Consider the following 7,156-nt stretch of genomic DNA (forward strand, 5'->3'; position numbering starts at 1 on the left):
CCCTACACTTTCACGTGCATATTAGACGACTCTGGATAAGATGACGATTTTTAAGCTGTCGTCATATGTTTTAACGACAGTTAACAACTGTCGTCTAATCCGCTTTTTATACTAGTGTGTATTGTATTGTGTTGTATTATCAAATTACAATATGGTGTTTGATGTCATGATGTATTGTGTAAGGTCAAAATGCAAAATTTTAATAATTTGTGATCAAAATGCAATTTTTTAAAACTTTAGGGTCAAGATATAATTTTTCAAAAGTTATGGGGTCAAAATGAAATTTTATAAAAAATTTAAGGTCAAAGTGTAATTTTACAAAAGTTTTGGAGGCAAAATGTAATTTTTAAAAAGTTTTGGTGTCAAAATGTAATTTTTAATAAATATAAAATTTGTATCATGCCCCTTAAGGGGCAAAGCTCTAAATGGAGAGTAAACTCAACTCTAATTTAATTATTAAAATATTCAAAGTCTTCCATTGTAATTAGTAATGTGGCTATTTATATCTCACATATAAAATGATAACAAAATAGCAACTATGACAAACGACAAAATAGTAAAAGAAACAACAATTAAACTAAACATAAAGACTTTAGCATAATTACAAAACTAACACTAATTTTAGTATTCTTCCTACATTAGTTCACCCTTTCTTTAAAAAGAACTTGACCTTGAGTTCGGTTGAAGCGCGAGGAAGTGAACGCTCAAAAGCAAGCGACTATTCTCCTATTCGTCTTGTGAGAGTGGTAAACCCCAACATAAAAATCACGTCCTAAATTCATAATGGAATCAAAATAATTCTCCTACGGGATGTGTAAAATACAAAAAATATGCACCGGTGACACCGCCTCACTCCCTTGGTCTTGAATTTCCCAAATTGAACTTTCATCATACTAACCAATCGACCAATAAAACTAACTCCCTTGATTAGTCCACTTTGAATTTCAACAACCCCTATAAAATAAATTTCTTCACATTTTCCCTCAATTTTAGCCACATTTAAATAGTCCACAAGCTCTTAATCAAGGTTCCCACAATAGTAATTTCAATTTCTCCCTCAACTTGAGTTTTTGGTTCACCTTAAGTTTCAACTTCAAAATCAATTTACTCACTCAAATTTTCAATTTTGTCCACATTAAAATTATCTATAAAATCCTCTTGAACAATGTTTCTCCACAATAAATAATTTTACCTCCCAATGTAGCGCAAGATGCATTGTTATTTTCCTCAAAATCAAACCAATCTTTAACAAATTGCATCATATTGTGAAGTGTTGGAGCTTTACCTTTTAAAGAAGGCTTGGATTTTTGATGAAAATCTGAGAGAATTTGCTCGTTGGGATTGGGAAGTAAATTTGCACCAATTAGCTTGCTGGAGAAATTAATCTGACTTGGGTCAAACTTTGTGCTAGGCACATTAATCTCAATTGGGCCTTTTTTTTAACTTGGGTTAGGGCAGCTTGGTTGGGCCCATGTAACTGAGCCTGCATTGCACGTCGTGTGAGAGAAACTAACCTCGAATTGAGACTGACGCCGCCGCTAGTGTTCTGCACTTCACCATCGCCACTGTGGGTGTGAATTTGGGCAGGCACAATTGCCGCCATCTCGACAGTTTCTCCCCTTCCGGCGACGGTTTTTTCAGGCGACCAAACTTCTCCACAAGTTTCTCCTTTTGCAGATCGTGGGAGAGAAAGTGACTGCGACTTGGATTCCGGGCAGGGACGAACGCCGCCGTCGTGATGAGTCTCGACTACTTGGGCTTCGCCACCGTCCAAACTTGGATCTCGAATGGATGCTTCCTCCAACGGTTCTAAGACCCCACTCGCGAAATCTTCCAACTTCGTCAGAACTTTGGCTTTATCCTTGGTGCGTCGACGGGCTCCTCCTCCACTCCGGCGACTGCTAGCGCTGAGCCCACTACTCCGAAGACGATGCTTGTGAAACGGAGCAGAACCTTACGAATCTCCACTAATTTCGTGCTCATACGGAGTCGTGGTTCCGACAGAGTAACGGCGGAAATCGCGACGGAAAGAAGCGCGGAACTCGTCGATTCGTTGGATGGCATGGCGGAGAGCTCGTGGGTCTAGCCGTCTGCGATTTCGATTCCATCTGAGAACGTCGCAATCCCAGGCTTCTCCGTCCGAATCAGCATCTGAATCGACAAGGTAAGGCCGCTGTTTGCTCCAACGGTAGTGGCAATGCTGTGAATGTTGCTTCTGGAACTGTGGGTTTCAGATCTGCGTCTAGGTGGGGGTTGTGTTGATGGTGGTGGTGGTGGTTTGGCTGGTAATGAGAATGGCTGGTTGTATCGATGGTGGTGGAGGTGAAGGCGAGTGGTCGGAATAGTCAAATTAGTGGTGGTGGTGGTGGTGGTGGTGGTGGTAGTGATAATACTGTGAAGGTGGTGGCGGCGAATGGTTGTGGTGGTGGTGATGGTGGAGGTGTGGAGGAGAACAGATTCGTTGGTGGGCACTCCACAGTTTGAGATCCAGAACTCCACTCGAAATGGTTCCAATCACCAATCATGGCTATTGTACCCACCAACTGACGTAGCAGAAAGAAGAAAAACAGAATTTTATCGGTCTAATCGGACGATGATTCTTGAATACCCGTTCACTTGGCTGACTTTAGTTTAGAATTTGAATTTTTTTACAATAAAAAGTTCTCACAAATAATTATATTTAGGCCCCGTTTACTTTATTGATTTGAGTTTAGAATTCGAGTTGAGATGTGATTTTATATGAGAGTTTTTTACTGTAGCAAAAAAGTTAGATGTGATTGTTTGTGAGAGCTTTTTACTGTAAAAAACTCAAATTCTAAACTTGAATCAGCGAAGTGAACGGGTTTTTTACTATAGTAAAAAACTCTCATATAAAATTACATCTCAACTCGAATTTTAAACTCAAATCAGCGAAATGAACGAGGCATAAATTAAAGAGTAAAATTAACTCTAATTTAATTATTAAAATATTTAAAGTCTTCAATTATAATTAATAATGTTACTATTTATAACTCACAGATAATAAAATAGCAATTATGACGAACGACAAAATAACAAAAAAAAAACGATAATTAAACTAAACATCAAGATTTTGACATAATTACTAAACTAACATTAATTTTATTATTCTTCCTAAAGTAATGCTTCTCTTTGCCATAGAGGAAATGAGAAAATAAATATATATCCTAACTCCTTTCTTGATATTGATTCCTAATCAATTATAATGTACACTTATCAACCCAATAGTGATTTTAATTATTCACAAAGATATTTAAGTAATTGAATTAATAGGGTTCTTTTTTTGTTTATAAATTTAGTAATATGAAAAAGGTCATTAGTTCCTCAAAACAAAAAAAGAAAGGGTCATTAGTTGTTTCCTATTCTATATCCAAATAGATAAGTAAGATTAATTACAAAATTTTAATAAATTATGATCCGTGCAGCACTTTGCTTTGTAATCTTCAAAACGTAACTCGTTCATTTCGTTGATTCGAGTTTAGAATTCGAGTTTTTCTACAGTAAAAAGCACTCACAAACAATCACATCTAACTTTTTTGCTACAGTAAAAATCTCTCACATAAAGTCACATCTCAATTCGAATTAAAAACTCAATCAGTGAACTAAACGGGCCAATGTTCTCTCCAAACTATGAATTGTTAATAAAAACCTTGTTTTGTTAACATTTTTAATAGAAAACAAATGTATGATGTACAATTTACGGGTATTTAGGTATTCTATCTATTCTTATAAAATATTAAATCTTTAAAAAAACTATTTTTAATTCTACTTTACATGAAGTACATACTATTAAAAAATGTTATTAAAAATATATTGTGAGTTAAGTTAAAAAATATATTGTGAATTTAAAAATTATAAGTTTTAATTATTTTATTATTGAAAGAGTTTCAATTAACTTTAAAAAGTGTAAGATTAAAAATTTTGTTTTATTTATTATCATAGTAAATGAAAATTAAAAGATATTTTAAAAAATCTAAATATAAAAGTGATGTGTAGAATAATAATTTTGCACCAAACTATAAGAATAATAAATATATGTGTGACAAGTGTTACTTCTGTTATAGATCTTACGGGAAGTGGAGTTTTTTGTTAACGTTTTATAATTCAGAGGGGAGGATGGATGTTATAAAGTCAAACACTAATGGCCACCACTAGAAACGTTTGGTACGATGATTCAAACTAATGTGATTTTAATCATGATTCTAAAACTAGAACCATGATTCATGATTTTAGATTCAAATCATGATTCTGAAACCATAATTCAGAATCAGGAGTTTGAATATCATGATTTGAGTTAGTTTAAAACATCACATCAAATTCAGAATCATCCAAACTAAATATTGATTCTGAACCAGGATTCAAAATTATAATTCTAGATCATCTACTAAACACACCCTAAATATTGCATTCATGCGAGAGAAAGGCATAGTTGTTAGCGGACAATGTCCAAACCAAGAGGACTAGATCCACGACATATATATAAAATAGGTTGATGAATTCGGTAAATCTAGGAAAAATGTTTCTCTCCCAAAAGCAATATATAAAAAAAAAAAAAAAAAAAAAAAATCTCCACTTGTCACACTGTTGTCCACTAGTCTTTCCTAAATCTCCACTTGTCATACTATTTTAAATGTTATTTCCATTTAGGAAGGAATAACATAAGGATATTTATTATTTTGATTTGGAAGGTTTTTTGATATGATTAAAAAATAAATTATCAGTAGTTTTATATTTTTAACCGTCATATTTATATAAAAAATTATCTATCTTACATATTTTTGTAATTTAAAGTGATTTTGATTAGATTTAACAATTAAAAAAATAAATCTTATCAGTAGGAAAGCATACCAAAAAAACTTTCTTTTAATTTTTTATGATGATTTTCCATTTAACAAGGAATAACATAAGGGTATTTTGATTTTTTAAGAAAAAAATATTTTGATTTCAAATGAAAAAAATGGATATATTCTCGTACCAAACGTACCAAAAAAAAAAAGAAGGTATTTATCATTATCCATGTATGTGCGAATGTAATTGAAATTTCCATTCTTCGTTCATATAATCATATGGGTATATTTGTTCATTGCTTTGATTTTTCTTTGATGACGGACAAGAGAAGAATGGCATTTTTGTTATTAACCCAAAAGATTGTACTTTATTTTAACAGAGGTTGCCAACGTTTTAAGGGGAAAAGAAAATTCGAGACGTTTGATTCATGAATTAGAATCATGAGATTATAATTATTTTTGATTTACATGTATTTTTTATGAGAGAAAACACTGTAGCGAACAATAAACCATAATTCAAATCAGGGTACGAATCCCCTTACCAAACACACCCTAACATGTGGTGCATCCTGTAAAGTCTGTCCTTAACACTCCTCAAGAAATATATTCCAAAAGTATCCAAAGGAACCCTGTTATTTTTCACAGCAAAACAATGACATAGACTAGTTTGGTAGTGTTGTGAATTTAAAAAAAAATATATTTTTAGCTATGTTTAAAGAAAAAATAGTTGTTACAAAAAGTAACTTAATGTTTGATAAATTATAATATAATAGTTGTGCTGATTCTAAAATCAATATAGTAGCGGTTGGTAAATTATAAAGTTGAATTGATGTAGATAGTTAAAATGACCAAAATATATCAAAATAGGAGTTCGGTTTCTCCTAAAACAGATATCTTTAAACACAAAGGTAACAATAAGTTCAAATTCTGAGAAATTCACATCCAAATCTCCAAATAAAATTAGATCAGGAATTAAACTTCCATCCCAACTCCCAAGACGCCAACTTTCCATCATTTTCCCACGGATTCTCGGGAACCAAACACAAACAACAACAGAATTTTAATTCCAACTGAAAAACAAAAAGGAAAGAGAGAAAAGAAAGAAAGTTACATGGGAAGGTTGAAGAAGGGAAATGCCCTTGAAAATAAGGAGAAGTTCTTGAGAGAGAGAGCGGCAAGCGGAGAAAGGAGCGCCGAGCACGGAGCGAGAGAAGAGAGAGTGAGCAGCGGAGTGAGAGAGCACAGAGAAAAAGGAGAATGGAGAGAAGAGAGATGAGTTGATAAATGTGATTGGTAAGATGATCATTTTTCGATTTCATTGGGGGTAAAATTGAGAATAAGAAACTTTCATTAATATTGCTTACTAAATTCTCGCATAAATTGGAAGCAGAATCGGAGGGCTGATTCTACTTTTTAGCTTCAGATTGTTAACAAATTATTCAAAAATATATTTTTGTGCTTTTACCAAACGGTTTTATCAACTTTAACTCCAGCTATATGCGTTTTTCCTCTCTCAGAATCAATACCAAATTGGACCATAGACTAGAAGTCAATGGGGCAAGCAAAATTTCCCAAATTTTTCTCCACCACACGCACAAGTCAAAACTTTCAATCTACTATCGGATTGAAAAAAAAGGAAAACAGAAAATAATTATGCTAAATAATTTTTGACATGTGTTATATAAATAACAATTGTTATTAAATAATTTAAAATACAATTATTATTTTATTCAAGCACTTTAATTTTTGAATCTAATCTACATATAAAAATAAAAAGGATTCTTAAAATTTTTAACTTACATTTAACTAATTATGGATGTTTCCTAATAAAAAATATAAATATAAATTAATTTTAAATTAAAATTATAGAATTATTAAAATACTTTTTAAATAATTAAATATTAATTTTTGTTAAAAATTTAATGAAAATAGTTGTTTTTATTAATATTTTATTATTAAGAGAAAAAGATGTAAAAGATGGTGAAAAGAATTCCAAACTGGCCGATTATGTTTTGGATATTTTTCTTTTTCTAATAAAAAAATCTCATTTATTTCACCGATTTAAATTTAGAATTTGAGTTTTGTTACAGTAAAAAGCTCTCAGAAACAGTTACATCAAACTTTTTTATTACAGTAAAAAATTATCACATAAAAGCACATATTAATTCGAATTAAAAACTCGAATCAACGAATTCAAACTGAGTGAGATGTGGGGCCTACGGGGAAAGAAAAATATGCCCATAAATCTAAGGAACCCCGTCCATTCGAATTAAAAACTTGAATCAACGAACTAAGGCCTCGTTCATTTCACCGATTCGAGTTTTCAGTTTTAGGTTCCTACAGTAAAAAGC

The sequence above is a fragment of the Morus notabilis genome, unplaced genomic scaffold (assembly GCF_000414095.1).
Source record: "Morus notabilis unplaced genomic scaffold, ASM41409v2 Scaffold165, whole genome shotgun sequence".
NCBI classification, from domain to species: domain Eukaryota; kingdom Viridiplantae; phylum Streptophyta; class Magnoliopsida; order Rosales; family Moraceae; genus Morus; species Morus notabilis.